This window comes from Neomonachus schauinslandi, chromosome 13 (assembly GCF_002201575.2).
Source record: "Neomonachus schauinslandi chromosome 13, ASM220157v2, whole genome shotgun sequence".
Lineage (NCBI taxonomy): Eukaryota > Metazoa > Chordata > Mammalia > Carnivora > Phocidae > Neomonachus > Neomonachus schauinslandi.
This window is the reverse complement of record NC_058415.1, coordinates 26,128,933-26,146,108: the sequence shown is the minus strand read 5'-3', so window position 1 is coordinate 26,146,108 and position 17,176 is coordinate 26,128,933. Positions and strand designations below refer to the sequence as shown.

At 42.7% G+C, this 17,176-nt stretch overlaps 1 pseudogene; it reads right to left on the bottom strand.

The window, feature by feature from the left end:
- Positions 1 to 6,450: 6,450 nt before the first annotated feature.
- Positions 6,451 to 7,274, bottom strand: LOC110569974 (annotated as a pseudogene).
- Between the last annotated feature and the right edge of the window lie 9,902 nt (positions 7,275 to 17,176).

Here is a 17,176-nt window from a genome sequence, read left to right as displayed (position 1 = left end):
AAAAAAAAAAAAAAGGCTTAATGAGAAATAGTTGAAATGAAACAACACATTTATTTATTTTTTTAAAGATTTTATTTCTTTGAGAGAGAGTGTGCACACATGCGCATGAGCAGTGGGAGATGGAGAAGCAGACTCCTTGTTGAGCAGGGAGCCCAACCGGGGCTTGAACCCAGGACTCTGGGATCATGACCTGAGCCGAAGGCAGACACTTAACTGACTGAGCCACCCAGGTGCCCCTAAAGCCACACATATCTAAAAGCACTGTACAATTTAATACTATTTGACATAGTTTTCAAACTTGTTTTGGCTGTTCTAAGTTCTTTGCATTCCTGTGTGGATTATGGGTTTCACGTCAGAGTTTCTTTTGTGTTGGCCTTCTCATTACACCGATTAGTTAGTGAGAGAGGAGCTGCAGCAAAGGGCAGTGGTGGAAACAGGATTTCTGATGCTAAGTAGGTTTTAGGACCTGTGGCGGCCTGATGCCATCAACTTTCAATGATCAGAGAAGGGTCAAATCCATTGCCAGCTTGGGCCAACATAACCAGTGATGTTTACCTGTGAAATGTTGGGAGGTTCCCCAGGTGACCCATGACCTAGGCACTGCGTGGCACCCTTGTCCTGGACATTGTCCTGAACATTTTCTCTGCTGGCCTCCCGGTGAAGGTGGTGTTGACAATATATGGAGAGCCAGATGGAGCCAGTGAGGCGATCCCAATCTAGACTTCCAGACTTCTGAGTAGATTCTTCATGGCTGTGTCTCATGTGAGAATGCCAGGAAAAATGACATGGAGAGCGATCTGCCCACCAATGTGAGAGACCCCCTTGGGTTTAACTTCTCCCTGCCTAAGCCAGAATCATCTAGAGAGCTGGGTGAAGGTTATGGGTCCTCTCTTCCCCGAAGATGCACATAGACACCCACACATTTGCGTTGTGTGTCAGAGATCTCGGGGACGCAGATGTGGAGGACGTGGGTCATCCAACATTTAAATCCCCTCTTCCCTTGAGTACTCTGATTTCCTGTTGGGGCAGTTTGCTATGTGTGTCATCTTGGTGGGTGGGCAATTCCCAGGGACACCACTTCCCGCTGCCTGCCTCCATGAAAGCTGACAGAGGCCAGATTCTTTTCTCTGTTTTGTTGAAGAGTCTGGGGACAAGCACACGACCTACGCTTGGCCTGGAGGACGCTGACTCCTGAGACATTGAATCTGGAACAATTGAAGCCTAGATGAAGAGAAGTATAGAAGTGAGAACCTGAGCTGTGGCAGAGGCTGGGGCAGGCCTATCTGCTTACGCGGGGTGGCACTTGGTGTCCCTTACACAGTGCTTTCTACACAGAAGATGCTTAGTAATTGCTAACTGAATCAGTGCATGGGTAGTGATACTGCTAGCAGATCCCGTTTCTCCCAAACAGAAACACTGCCTAGCATCACAGACTTGTCAAGCTGGAACAGAGCTTGGTTTTTCCTTCTCATCTAATTCAAACCCTTCATTTTGCTGATAGTAAATAGAGACCCAGGAAGTCCAAGGGCTGTGGCCAAAATTGCTCCCTCCTGCCTGCCACTCCTCAGATGCAGGCAGGGCTGGGTTCTAAATGTTCAGACTTCCGATCCATTTTTCTTTCGGCTACTCTGTCTCCCAAGCCTAACTTAATGCTGCAGTGGACACAAACATATTTATAGCAGAACCATTGAAATGCTGACATTGAAGGGCAGCCTCGATACCGGCTCAGATTCAGAGAAGAGTGGTTCAAGGTATTACCACTAGGGCGATGGCTGGTTAGTAGTCCGGGTGGGTTATATCTAGCATGGTTTTCAGGATCTCAAAGAATCTTTCATTAAAAAAAATTTTTCAGACCAGAGTTTTCTGTAAGTTACTTTCCTAAGTCACTTATGTCACCTCTTGGGAACTGGTCGACATGGCAGCCCTTTTGATGGGCCTACTGGATTTGTGTGGACTCTGGATGGTGTTCTAGAATCTAGAACACAAGTATGGCAAGTTTCTAAAAATGTGTGTACTGAATGCGGATTTGCTTCAGTGGATGTAACCTGCATGAAAAGGGCTTTGCAGTTACTTGCTAAATAGCCTGATGGCCGGTGTCCGTATTTGTTACGAGGAACATAGGAGAGGGGCTTCAGAAATGACCAAGACTGTATTTACCTGAGGGTGTTGGCATTTGTCTTAAATAAACGGATTGTGTTTTGTTACATTTCCATGAAATTTGTAGCAGATTAAAAAATATTTTTTTTAAATTTTGGTACTGATTAGGGAAAGTAAAATACCAGTTGTTAGAGACAGGCACTGTAGCCTGTATCCAGTGTATCCTCAGTGTGAATATCTGGATTTGCGTCCTTCCAAAAGCAGACCCTGAGATAAGGAGTTGGGTTCAGTGGTTTACTCGGGAGATGGAATGAGGGTGAGGGGAGAGGCAGGAAAAAGGAAAAGCCAATAAAAGGCATAGTCATAAGCAGATTAGCGCTGTGGGTGACTGAGATTTCTTTCCACTAGGGACTTTGAGAGAGGGTGTAGATTACACCTCAGGTTCGTCCCACAGCACAGGAGCAAGATGCCATGTTATTCACCAACTCTTGTCTTTCTTCACTTGTGGGTTGATCCTAAAGTGTCCACTCCCCGGTATTTCTGTCTGCAGGTGACCGCTGAGGCTGGCCACACTATGTGGGTGGGGAACCAAGATATATGCTATATACTCAGGAGATCCTATTCTAGCTCCTTGGAGAAAGTAGGATCTTTGTATAGCACTTTATGGTTCTCCCCTTCTTTAAACATCACCATGACAACCACCACAAAGTAGAACACCCAAAGTTAGGAGTAATTTAAAATTTCAGGGAATGTGGACTATAGGACAGATTTGCATTTCTATTGGGTAGGAGAAACTTACAGGAAAAATACAGTACCGTAAGTTGATTCTAGTTCCTTATTGTCCACATATGTGCTGTTAGCATTGATCTCTCTCTCTCAACATCTTGCATAATCAATATCAAGAACAGGAAATTGATATTGATGAGATTGATACCCAGCAATCTTATTTGGATTTCACCAGTTTTGCATGCACTCATTTGTGTGTATGCAGTCCTATGTAATTTTGTCACCTGTATAGATTTGCTCACCACCGTGTTGAAAATCCGGGACAGTTTCTTTGCAAGGATCCCTTATGCTACTCTTTCTAGCTACAGCTACCTCCTCCCCCTCCCCCTGCCCCACCCCAACCCTGGCAACCATCAGTCTTGGTCCATCTCTGTAGTTTTGTCATTTCAAGAGTGTTGTGTAAATGAAATCAGAAAGGTGTAACCTTTTGAGATTCTTTGTTTCATGCAGCTTGAGATGCATCCACGTTGTCATGTCTGTCAATTGTTTGTTCCTTTTTGTTGCAGAGTGGTATTTCATGGTTTTGATATATCCATGTTTCTCTAACCAGTCATCTATTGAAGGACATTTCAATTGGTTCCTGTTTTGGGAGATTGTGAATTGAGCTGCTCTGAACATCTGTGTATAGGTTTTTGTGTGAACATAGGTTTCCATTTCTCTGGCAGAAATGCCCACTAATGGAATTGTTAGGCCATATGGTAAGTGCATGTGTAGTTTTATGAGACACTGGCTCACTGTTTTACAGAGGGGCTGTGCCATTGTAAATTCCCAGTAGTAATGTACAAGGGACCCTGTTTCTCCACACCCTTGCCAGCATTTGGAGTTAGTATTGATCTCTTTTGTCTTGGGTTGAGGGGTCAGGGAGATCGTCTTTGCTTTGGTTTGAGAACGGTGGTGGTGTTTGCCAGCTTTGTAGGAAGTGAGTCCCATCCTTGGACCACCTGAGTGATACTTCTTATAATTCTTGCCCTTCTGTTTTTTTTTTTTTTTCAAAGATTTTATTTATTTATTTGAGAGAGAGAATGAGATAGAGAGAGCATGAGAGGGGGGAGGGTCAGAGGGAGAAGCAGACTCCCTGCTGAGCAGGGAGCCCGATGTGGGACTCGATCCCGGGACTCCAGGATCATGACCCGAGCCGAAGGCAGTCGCTTAACCAACTGAGCCACCCAGGCGCCCCTGCCCTTCTGTTTTTTGACTGCCCCTCTCTTAACCTTGAAAGGACAACATCTGTAATAGGTTGTAATAGATTGAAGCCTTTCAAATGACTAACTCCCCTCAGGTTAAAAAAATAAAAGGCTGATCCCCAGTCGACAGAGATAAATAAGTGACTCACATGTAGCCTGAATCAACGAAGGAAGATGCAATAGGGCAGAACAGGAAGCCTGGAGAAACCAGCGGAAAACGACCAAAGCCATCCATGGTCATAAGATGTGATGAACGCTGGAATTGTGAAGTAGGCTAAGTATCTTCAATACCCACAGTAAGGAAGAATAATGGATCTGTAATGATCCCAGGCTGTGAGCTACTTTAAGGGGGATGTTGTGATTCTACAGAGTTAAATGACTTGCTAGAGAAGAGGGCATAAATGTCGGTCAGTTTGGTCATCACCTTAAGAATAATGCCATAGTTTTGGAAATGATGTAACTGAGGCCCAGAACAGGTGAACTGCTCGTCCAAAATCACACAAGTTGCCACCTGTGGACAGAGCCCCGACCCCTGAGCCCTGCCCAGCACAGCCTGGGCTCAGTGTGCCTCCTGAGCAACCCATGTGGGGTGAGGCATTTTTAGAAAGATTTTGCCTTGACCTGTGTCTGGTATTTTCGTGTCACACCCGCCATGCTCTGCTTTCCTTGGCATGCTGCCCAATATAGGTTAGAAGCTTTGAGGTTGTTCCATTTTGCTTTGCACACCTGGAGGGCCAGTGAAGTATCTCCGTACAGAACAACAGAGTGACTTGTCTACAAACATTCTCTTGTCTTCGGATATTTTTGAAGGCTCAGAAGTATAAAGAAGGGCTGATCGTTTAAAAAAACAGATTAGCCAGAGCAGGTTTTAAAATAGCAAGTCTTAAAGTGATTCAATGTTAATTGCATATTGAGTAAGGAAGAGGTAGGGAGTTAATTGAATGAGTGAGCTTGGGGTTTTGGATAATTTTTTCATGATGTGAAGGAAATTATTACAGAATTGGATGCAGATCAAGGGAGAGAGAGAGGCAGCGTGATCTTTGGAAGCAGTAAGTGAAAGCCATTTAGTTTGGTGGGAGAAACATACGCCTGTTGTACTGTTGGGTTTCCCTTTAAAATTCTGTTTAAAAAAAACCAAGTTTTTTTTATTGTTATAAAAAATTACATGTTATCTGAAGAAAATTTAGGACCTATGGAAAAGCAAAAAGAGCAAAATAAATATGATCTCATTATAGATAGCCACCACTGACATTTACTTCTTCTCTTCTTTTAGTCTTTTTCTATGAGTACATGTTATTTATATACTTATGCATATATAGTGTATGTTTATAAGTATAGGATCATATTGTTCAGAAACCCACCTTAAAACTTAACACCTTCCCAATGCAATTTTAAATCACTGCTCCATCCTCCATTGTATGTTCTTCAGTTAATGTATCCAGTATTATTTCTCTCTTACAAACAACACTGTGATGGATGTTGTAGCTTCATTTTTGTGCTTATCCACAGTTATTTATTTAGGTTAAGTTTGGAATTCCAATGTCAAATGAAGTGCAAATTATAGGATTTTGATTCCTAGTGTCAAATTATCAACCTGGAAAAAATTTCATCAGTTGTCTTTCCCACCTGGTTTATGGGGTTCCCCACGTTTTTTCCAAAAATGGGTTTCATTATTTTTTTTGAATGGCTAATCTGATAAATGAAAAATTATGCATATTTACATTTTTCATTTTTTTTTATTACAAAGGACATTATGTTTAAAAAATATTTGGGTTCCTATGTTTGTAAATTGCCTGATCATGTCCTTTGTTTATTATTTTTTCTTTTCTTTTTTTAAAAGATTTATTTATTTATTTTAGAGAGAGAGATCATGAGCGGCAAGGGCAGAGGGAGAGAGAGAGAGAGAATGTCAAGCAGACTCTGCACTGAGCGTGAAGCCCGACCTGGGGCTCGATCCCACAACCCTGAGATCATGACCTGAACTGAAACCAAGAGTTGGGCACATCATCAACTGTGCCACCTAGGCACCCCCAACTATTATTTTTTCTATTGAGGTGCTCATCTTTTTCTCACTGATTTTTAAAATTTATTAAAAAACAAGTTTATTTCACACATGTATTTCTGTCTCTCCACCATTTCCATTTGATCACCACAACTACTTTGTTCTGTTGAAGCCTTCCATACATATTTAAAACCAAGCAAAAGGTGGAGTTCTGCCTTTAAAAACTAAACAGGCATTTTGGGACAACACATTATTGGCCATGCAGCCTGGACCACATTTATCAGACACGGTAAGGAAAGTTCTCACTCTGCATTATAAAAAGGACAGCCAGAGATCAACTGTTACAGAAATAAAATGAGATGGAAAATTTTAATAAGCCATTTAAGCTGTTTTCTTTAGGAGACTTCCTCCACTCCAGAGATCTTGAATAACCTGTGGGTCAGTCATCCAGGAGCTGTGCTTCCTATGATTGATGAGCTTGGCTTTCCCGTCGGAAAGACAATCACCTTTTTCTATACTTGCTTGCATTTTTGCTTTAATGTCTTCTACAGAACTAGGTCCATTTGATGTTTTAGGAGTTTTTCTCTGCTTTCTTTCTTTCTTTCTTTTGAGGATTCTTGACCTTTTGATCTTGGTGTTCATGGTTTTGAATCTTTTTCATTCTGGTTTGATTTTTGTGCATTTGTGGCTGGAGTATCTCATATGGATTTCTTTACGCGAGTGTTTTCTCCTCTATTCCTCTTCCTCCTCCTGCTCCTCCTTCTCTACCTCCTCCTCCTGCTTCAGCAGCAAGTTTGACTTTTTTTGTGTAGAACTTCCAATGGCTGCTTGCTCTCCAGATGTACTTAGGAATTTCACTTCTCTTCATCTCCGATTCTGTGTCTTTCTCCGGCACTAAGTGCCATTCATTAATATGGATGAGCCCCAAACCACCCCTCAACCACAAGCCACAGGGGTTGTTATTTCAAAGCCCAAGGGAGTTCATTGCCTGTACAGACCTTTTCAAAGTTGCTAATGTTATTGGACTGCCCTCCTAATTCCTTGTCTCTGCTCCAACAATGTGCAGCTCATCCTTTGCACCAGCCCTTAACCTGTTCTTCGAGATAACTGGTACTTATTTTATTTGTTATCCGCCTTAAAATAATAATCTGTGTCAGTCTTAATTTACAGCCAACACGATAGTTCTGGGGCATCAGCCGGCTCATGTCCGTCCCCATCACATCATCGGTGGGGTGGTGGTGTGCATGGAGGTGGGAGAGAAGTCAGGTGGAGGAGGTAAGCTACTGCTGCTCAAGAGAACAGTGGTGCATGACAGAATCATACCAGGGTTCTTACTGACTTTTCATTACTTTGTGTGCATTAAGCATACTTTGTTTTCTGTGTTATCAACATGTTTTTCTTCATTGGTTGTTGGCTTTCGATTTTGTTGGCGTACTGTTACGATAGTGACTAGTGACTTGTTGCAGTTCCTGTTTTTGTTTGTTTGTTTGATTGCTTTTATTTTGGAGGCAGTCGCCTCTGTTACCATTGTGATTTCTGTCATTGGTATCATACTTAGAGAAGCCACTCCTATCCTTAGGTCATATAATATTTGTCCGTATTTTCTTTTAGTCCTTTATCACTTAATCTTAAAACTGCAATTTATTTTACTTTATTTTAAATCTGCAGTTTATTTTGATGAAAAGTCTCATCTCAGGATACAACTTCAAAATATTTCAGTTTGTAAAGCAGCCAGGAGGATGGTTATTGACCAATACTGTCACTTTTCTATAGTGAATGCATTTGCGTGCATCATGTCTATATTGCTAAATATCATTATACATGTAACCGAGCCTGAGCTCATTCCCCTGGCCACATGACAGACCAGTGAGTCAAGGGGCAAGATGTTGGGGTAGGAAAGTGACTTTTTTGGAAAGTCAGCAAACAGATGATGGACTGTTGTCCTAAAGAACCATCTCTCCTCAGCATGAATTTTGAGCTGCTTTTATGTTTTAGGAAGAGGGGGAAGTGGGAGGGGGTTGGAGTCAAGAGGTGCCTGATGTCTGTAGACATTCAGGTGCCCAGAATGGTCTAAGGTAGGTTTTTGAAACCTTTTTGTCCTCAATCAGTTGATCTTGGAGTACAGGAATCCGGTCATGCCGTTCTGTAAATCTTAAACATAGCATTGCTGTTTCTGTATATACTTACTTACCTCCTCGGGTGAGGTGGGTTTTGGGTAAAGAGTGGTTTTTGGAAATCTTGGCTTTAAGCAAAGTTCCTTTGATGATTAACATGCCTACATGCAGGGCTAAAGAGAAGTTTCTAAGCTGTAAGTCACAGCGGTAAGGGCTATAGAAGCAATATGGAGTCAGACATGCTAAATTCCTCCCTGTTACATCCACACCTGGACCTGAGCCTCACTATGAGCATCACCATTTAATTGCATGAAAGTCAGGATGTAGGCCTTAACCATCCTGGCCTGGAAGAAGTAAGAAGGCCATTGGTGTAATGCTGGCTGGCACATTCAAATTTCGGGTTTGGGGCTTCTCAGAGACTTAAAATTATGGTCATGTTGTGTTTTCCTTGGGACCTCTGAGAATAATATGTATATTTCAATCATTGGTCAGAGAGTCCATAGTTTGTGAGGAGCTCCTGGGAAGGATAAAGAAGAGGAAGGTGGAGACCCGGTGGTTTAGCCTCCATTCCCAGTGCTCCCAGCTGGGCAGATTGCAGAGTCCTAGACACCTGTGCACACAAATAGCACTTCTTCCGTGTTGCCCGACTCTGAATGCCACCAGCTGCAGAACAGATTGTTTCCTACTTTAGAGTTAAACTTTCTCTTTCCTTTTTCTTTCTTTTGCAGAGCCTCCAACGTGAGAAAACATTCCAGTTGTAGACTCAGAGGACCCTTCCTATCACACACAAACACGTGCAGCTATACCAGATTTGCTAATAGACAAAAGGGGGCACATCTTGTTGTTCTTGGGTTTGAGGTTCCTACGCTTATGTCTTGTAAAGAAAAAATTCTGGTTATCAGTAGATAGGGGTGTTTGGCAGGCAGGTGACCCAGGTGAGGGGAGATGGGTGGGCAGAGAGAGGTATGAGGAATTCGCCCCACCTAGGAAATACTTCCACTCATGTTTTTTATTTGTGTTTTAAATTTGGGAGTGACTCACAGGCACTTAGCAAAGGTAACTGATTAAATTAACCTTATCAGTAATGAGGTTGCCTGGCCTCTGTGCTAGCAGACAGTTTGGTGGCTGGTTGGTATTTAATTGGCTGCGTAGTGACTGGTGAAAACAATGTGGGTTGAGTCCCACTTAAACAAGTATATAGTGCATCAGTCTTGCTATATTATATCTAGATGTTATTAAAATTAAGAAATGGTATAATGAATTATTTGTTTCCCTTACTCACACAAAGCAGATGCTCGGAATTCACTTTACTTAGACATAGTAAATTGGGATTGGGTGCGTTGAGTGAAGTGAATACTTTGCCGGTTACAGGATAAATATTGTAGCAATTTTCCTGCTCTGGCTGTATTGAAAACAATAAATGATATTCTTAATACAATTTGATGTTCTTCAAATGCGTAGTTGAAGTTCAAGGGTTATAAAATCAGACTCTTGAGTAGTAGGATGCCAAGTGCTATGGACTGAATTGTGTCTCCCCAAAACACATACAATGAAGTCCTAACCCCTGATGTGATTGTATTTGAATATAGGGCTCTTAAGAGATAATTAGGGTTAAAGGAGGTCTTAAGGTTGGGTCCTAATCTGATAGGTTTGGGGGCCTTATAACAAGAGGGAGGAGAGGTCTGTCTCTTTCCACATGCATGAACAGAGGAAAGGTCATCTGAGAAGGTGGCTGAGTGCAAACCTAAGGAGAGAGCCCTCACCAGACACCAACCCTGCTGCCTCCTTGATCTGGGATTCTTTTCCAAGAGAGTGATGCTAGCCAGCAGGAAGATATTGTTTGATCTCTCAACCTCAAACTCAAAGTTAATTTTGGGATGGGACATGGCCAGTTTAGGAAAGATCCTCCCACCTCCACACCTCTGAATTAGGAGCCTTCTTAATCAATACAGATGATCAAATTGTGAGATTTCTGGGCATCAGCATATGAGACTTGTGACAGTTGGGTAATCAAAACACAACTCTGTCTGCATCTCCATTGTCCCCTCACCGTTTCTTCACTGGGGCTCTCCAAGAATTAATCTTGGTACTGTCTTTTCTCCAAAGTGGAAGTTGAACACTTTGCAAAAAGATAGCTAATGCCAATGAAATTGCTTGATCAACTGCAAACATTCTAATACATCACACATGTATGTGCACATGCACGCATGCCCCTGCGTTCACACTTGCATGCACACCCTCATCACTGTAGATCAGGCCCCCACACTGAAAAGAGGGGAAAAAGTTGACAAGAAAGGTGAGAAATTATCTTGGTCTAGAGGGTTTTTTTTTTTTTTCCACCTTGTGGGAAAATGTGGGCCCTTTCAACACTCTCTGTGAGTTCCCTGGTTGTTGGTGGTGAGGATTGGGGTCTGCCTCCACATGGAGTGTCGTGTGACAACTGCCGGAGCCACATCTTTCCCTGGAATTGGGATCCTCAACCCCAGATTTGCACACAAGATGCCCTGATCCTCTGCTCCGAGAAAGCCACTAATGCACCTCTCCCAGCCACAGTTAGCTTTGTATGAAAGCTCCTGGAGGTTGTATCATGAATAGCTAGTGCCTGTGAGTAGAAACTACAATTTACTTCTGGGGGTAACCTGATGCCTTCTTGTTCCACATGATACCACTGAATAGGGTCAGGGACGAACAGTTCTACAAGGAGCTTGAGGGAGTGTCCTATAAAAGAGGGAGGGAGCCAACAAAGAGGGTATGGAGTTTTGGAAAAGCTGGCCCAGGTTCAAGGTGTGGCGCTTGGGAGAATTATCTTCCTTCATCAGAGGTGAATAAACACATACGTCTAGGCTGTCTAAGTACAGTGAAGAGGGGAGCTAAAGAGAATCACAATAAGCTGAATAAGCAATTTTTTATAAAAAAATTTTCAATATTCGTATCTACTCTATTACATTTATAATCAACTTGATTTTAATTATGGACAAATAAAATAATTTGAAAAAAATACAGTAAAGAGCATTTGGGGGGAATGAGAAGTCCAGTCGAATTAGCTAGTGAGGATAAAAGCTTTGCAATGCATAAATGGCTTTCACATACATGATATCATTGATTCTGGGCACAATTCTATGTTGGGTTCCATCTTTATTTACCAGTTGGGTTCCACCTACTATTTGCCAGTGAAAAAAATGTGAATCAGAGAGATTAAAGCTGCATGACAAAGCTCATCTGTGGCAGATTAGAGGCTTAAATCCATGGCTTCTGACCCCTAAAATTTTGTCCCTACAAGGAATGGAATAAAATTGAGTTTGGTGGGTTTGGGGGGAGATGGAGGAAGATGTTACATGCCATGCCATCCATCCTGTTTTTCTCCGTTCCTTTCTGGCCACCCTGATAGGGTCATGACATAAAGGTCTTGCCAAGATTCCAGGCACCTCCCAGGCACCTGTTTATTCTCTCACTCCCACAAAACACAGCCTGTCTCCCCAATCCCTGTTTCCTCTGGTTGTGTCACATGAATTAGATGTGAAGTGGGAACATACACATCTTGGTGATCCAATGACTGAGAAAACCAGTGAGGAAGGAAGAGCACCTCCTGCTTGAGGAAAAACTTGATCTTTTCTGAGACCCTCTAGACCAAGATAATTTCTCACCTTTCTTGTCAATTTTTCCCCCTCTTTTCAATTTTTCCATTTACCATTTTTAAAGTCATCTGGTGAGGGAGGTTCTGGACTGAGACGGCAAGTTCCCAGGCAGCCTCCTAGTCAGTGGTTTGAGATCCACACCCCATGTTTAGGGATGCTTCAGATGGACAGTTATTTGGGGTAAAGGAGAAAGGCCTCTCTCACAGCCTCTCTCTGCAATTAGAACATAGTTGCAACACAACCTGTGAGTCTGGATTAGGGCCTTGTCAGGCCCACCATTATCGTAGCGTGGCCTCAGCTGCCCAAGCATGTGCCCACTCCACACCACTGCCTAACCTAGGCCATCCATGTATCAGACAACGTGGGGCCTGATATAGATACCACTAGTGAGATGGCAGAATTTGGTGATTCATCAAATATTTATGGCCCAGTAAAGTATCTTTTTGGTATTAATCATATTTTTTAGTTACATTTTTGTTTAGATACTATAATGGTAATCATCAGTTATTTAGGGGATGGCTGACTGAATGGGCTATATGGCTTTCTTCCATTCAACCCTTGTTCAACAAGTTTTTATTGAGTACCTGCTTTGTGCTAGGCATCATGTGAGGCTTGATGTGAATGCTATGCAAAGATAAAATGGAAGTTCTCAAGGACTTGCAATTAAACAACTAATCCCACTAAGGACGCATAATTACAACTAGAGAGTCTGCAAAAGGAAGGTGGTCAGTGGCAGTGTTAAACAAAGGATCTTTAACTCCTGAGCTGGGTCAGGGAAGAGTTCTCTGAGGTTGAGAAGCCAGGACTGTGTTCAGAATGAAGAAGAATTTTCCAAGAGTCAAATAGCAAAGAGTAGAGGCAAAAAAGAGTTTTCCATCCAGTGGAAAGAGTCTATGCAAAGACCTTGTGGAGGCAGGGTGTAGAAATGAAGGTCAGGAGGCTGAAACTTGGAGGAAGGCTGGCACAGGCTGGGGCTGGAGAGATGGGCTGGGGATAAACCCCAAAGGGCCTTTTAGGCCATGTTAAATATTTATATCACGATCACAGGACATATGGCGAGCCATTGAAGGCTTTTAAGCAGGAGTGTGTTTGTGTGTGTGTGTGTGTGTGTGTATGTGTATGTGTGTGAATGATTAGGTTTGTATTCTGAAAAGGAAACGCTACAGTGAGACCTTCACATGGACAGAGAGATAAGGAGGCTGTCACAGTCACTCTGAGGAGGGACAGTGGTATCTGGAACTAGCAGTTAAGACGGTGACTAGGGGTGGGACATGCAGACAGTGATGGATTGGATATAGGCCTGAGTGGGAACAGTGTCAAGGATAACACCTAGATTTTTGGCCTATATGCTCAGAAGGATGGCCACGTCATTTACTGTGATAAGGACACTGGAAGAAGGGCCAGGTGGGAGAGGATTTCATTGAGGTCAGTCTGTCTTTTATTAATGATCAGCTGCATGGAACAGAAAGCCCTCTTGGAGTGGCTGAAACAGGTAGGGGTATGTGTGAGTCACAAGACTGGGAGGTCCGAGCTATGCAGTCTAAGCCTTGTGAGGCAGCTCAACAATTCAGGGATGGGAAGGCTCTTTTTGGCTTGCTGGTCTACTACCTACCTTGGCAGGTAGCCCTTTTGCCTTTTGCTTACTTCTTTATGGTTCAAGATGGCTGCTGTGACCCTGCCCTTGCATTCCAAGTAGAAAGTTGCATGGGGGCCCACAAGGTGAAGGGGTTTATCCTAGCAAAGAATTTCCTTTTTATTTGGCAAGGGATCTTTACCTAGGAGTTTGGCCTACATCATATTGGCCCGAATTAAGGTTTGTGACCACCCTTAGCTAAATGGAGATTTGAAAATACAGTGTTTTAGCTTTCTGGCCTCTATAGGTAGAGGAAAGCTAAGGAACAGGGGCATGTGAATAGCTTTTAGGACTAGCCTATGTCTACCGCATTCATGCTAGTGCTGTGTCATCCAGGTAGAGATTTCTAGGAGAGAGTTAGGTATATTGGCCCAGAGCTGTTCTTCCTTCTCCTCTTCCTCTTGAGGTGAAAAGGTGACTTGATGACAGTTTTAAAATATGGCAATTAAGGCATTAATCCCATTTTTTTCCATCTCCTCAAAACAAAAGGAAATCAGAAAAGCTTTAGCCAAGAAATTTGATCAGCCAAAGGGTGATTTTAATAATAATTTTAATAATGATTTTAGTAATATTAACTACTGGATTATTGTAGGTAGGTAACTAAAGGGGCTTTAGAATAAGGACGCCCAAATTCTGTGTAGTCATGCTTGAAAATGGCAGAGAATGGGCTTCCTGACCTTGCATCAGCCAGCCAGCCTCTTTGATGGTGCATGAATCCATAGCATTAGCTTTTAATAATGTGGTCACTCTGGACCACATCATAAACTTTAATGCGCCAATTATAAGGATGGTAATAACCTTCTTGCTTCATGGAGCAAATCGCATTCTTCGCCATCCATCCTTTCCTTGAGAGGAGGTGATGAGGGCCAGGGTGGCGCCATTACATAGGGGATTGTCCCTGTGGGGGTGACAATTGAGCGGAGACTGATGAAGGCAGGAGAGGGTGCCATGAGGACCTGTGGGGAGAGCAGGTCAGGCAGAGGCAGAAGCAGGCTGAAGGTCCCAAGTTGTGGTAAGCAGTTCGACACTGCACGAAAGAGGAGTATCCCAAGAGAGAAATGGAATATTAACACCAGACTCTTTCATTTTAAAATTTTGAGTGAACTCTGAAATGATACACAGGACATATGGGACTTTCTCTTTCCACTGCCACATTTGAGTCTTGTCGCCTGCAAATCATTCTATTTCATTAAGCTGGCTCCTAGAATTGCATCTGTATCAATCAGGATAAATTGGGTGTAGGTAACAGAAATCTTGGCTAACATTTATCTTACATAAATGAAGTCTGGAGGTAGGTGTTCTGAGGTTGGTTTAGCAACTCAATAGCATTTCTCTCATGGGTTTAAGATGACTACACTTACTCCATGCATCACTCTATGGTGCTCCAAACAGGAAGGAAGGTGAAGGAAAAAAAGAGAGAGAGGATGAAGAACTCTTTTACTTTTCCAGCTCTCTGTTTATAGGAGGAAAAGAGTTCCTCAGCACATTCCTGCTTATGTCTCATGAGCTGGCACGCAATCAGCTATCCTCCCCCGAAGATCATCAGCAAACAGGAATGGGATGGTCATGCTTGACCTACACTGAGCTTGACTCAACCTCAAGGGCTGAGGAAGGGGCTTAGATTCTCTGAGCTTGTTTTGGCCAAACCAAAATGGTTTCTATTGACTATGGAGGGAGGAACTATTGCTTCAGGTAGGTGACCAGCAGTGTCTGTCTCACCCGCATATCCATGAATCCTCTCAAGTTTGATCATAAAAGAGATCCCTGTTTTCCTCTACACTGTCACTGATACATTTCCTGAGCACATGTAAAGGATGGACTCACTCTGTCCTCATTTGGGTTCACTCCAGAAGCTGACCTCAGGCAAACATTCAAGTGCAAAGAGTCTCTTCAGGAGGTGCAGGAAACATTGGCAGGGATATGGAAATTGATATAAGGATGGGAAGGCAGTAAATAAAGAGTGAATTAGTAAACTAGTTCTCAAGGTGAGCAACTGGAGCATAACATTGTAAGGGAAACTGAGAAATAGAAAACACAAGCCTCAGAATTATTCCATTTGAGAGATGAGGGAGCTGAGGTATTTATCCTCCAACTGCCATTGGTCATTGGTTGAGGACAGTTTCTTAGATGCACTAATTCCCCAGCACTCCTGGCCTGCACACATGAGCTGAGTGGTCTTCTGTGGCTCTGGAAGAACTCTTTGAGTCCAGAGATTCAGGTAATTTTTGGTGGAGGTCATCCAAAACACAAAGAGAAGGTAAGGTCTAAGGGACATAGGAGGGACACTGATAGCGTTTGCCACACGCCCTACATCAAATGTGCGGGAACCCCTTCCTTGATAAGCACTCAAATGCTTTGGCACAATACTTCAAACTTAGACCTGTAACGTTATCAGTGTTGAAACTGTGTGCTCTTCAAAGTAAGGATGGCCCAGACTTAAGTTTACTGACACAGCATCCTGCACTGTACTGTCTACAAGTAACTCCTCTCTCACATGCATTTTGATGGTGTCATATTGAGGATGTGAATGACTTCATCCATGCCACAGCATCTGGGCCGATAGTCATCATCATGACTAGTTTCTGTGTTGGTACAATTTTTTCCAGTCCAGCAAATACATCAAATGGTGAAGTCCTTAAGGAGCGTAGCTTGTGTAACTCAGGGTGGACCAAAGAAGTGGAGGAAGTGGAGATTGGGTGGATGCCCATTAATTTGATTAGAGTAGTCAGCCCAGTGAAAAAATTCTGTACTCCAAATTATAGAACCATAATCACATTTAAGGCCTAGAGATTTCCTTCTGTCTCCTTTGAATACAAACGAAAAAAGCATAACAATTTTTAAAGTCTTTATAGGGAGCATAAGCTGTTTTTACAAATGTGGAATAATTCATTGAGGATATAAGTTACGTTGAAGAGGCATCCTGAGAAAACCTTGCTTTTGATGTAATCTAGTCAAATGGATGATTTTCTTCCTCCCGCTCCCCGTTACCTCCCCTCGTTCATTTTTGCCAAAGTGAGTTTCCATATGTTTCATCTAAATGACTCACATTCAGAGAAATCATTCAAATTATCTGTGGGCACAGATACTTTTCTTTCATTTGTGGCTTGAAGGTGGGTGGTTGTAAGGAGTGGAAATGATGGTGGGCTCTTCTCCAAACCCCATCTCCTCTGGCTTGCTCTGATTCTCTGAGCTCTCTGCATCTCCCAACTTCATTCTATACCGGAGGGAAATAGCCCTTGTAAATTGCAAGGATTATTCAATTTCAGTCCACTTTAAGTGCCCTTAAAGGGAGACTGCACTCATGACTTCTCAGGGGATAGGCAATGCATCTTGCCATGGATAAAGTGCTGGTTGAGAGGTTTTAAATCACATTTGTAGCTTGGGAGACTAATACTGGAGGCAGTCCTCTTCCTAAAAAGTAATGGCATCCATGTTACTGACTGTATAGAGCACAAAGGCGTTGGGGGCAGATAACTTGTTTAGAGGATGATGGAATCATTCAAAGGGTGTCTTTCAAGGGACATAAACACCATACACAGGTCATTGCATTTCACACTTTTAGCCTGAGGGATGCAACTGTTCTCTGGGTCTACCATATATGACACCCTATATGCCATCTTACACTGGTCAACCTGAAATACACACAAATCTGAATTTACATGAGGCAATGCATTTGATCTATGCTTGTGAAAGAGATCCTCTTTGTTAACTGAGTTTAATGCTGT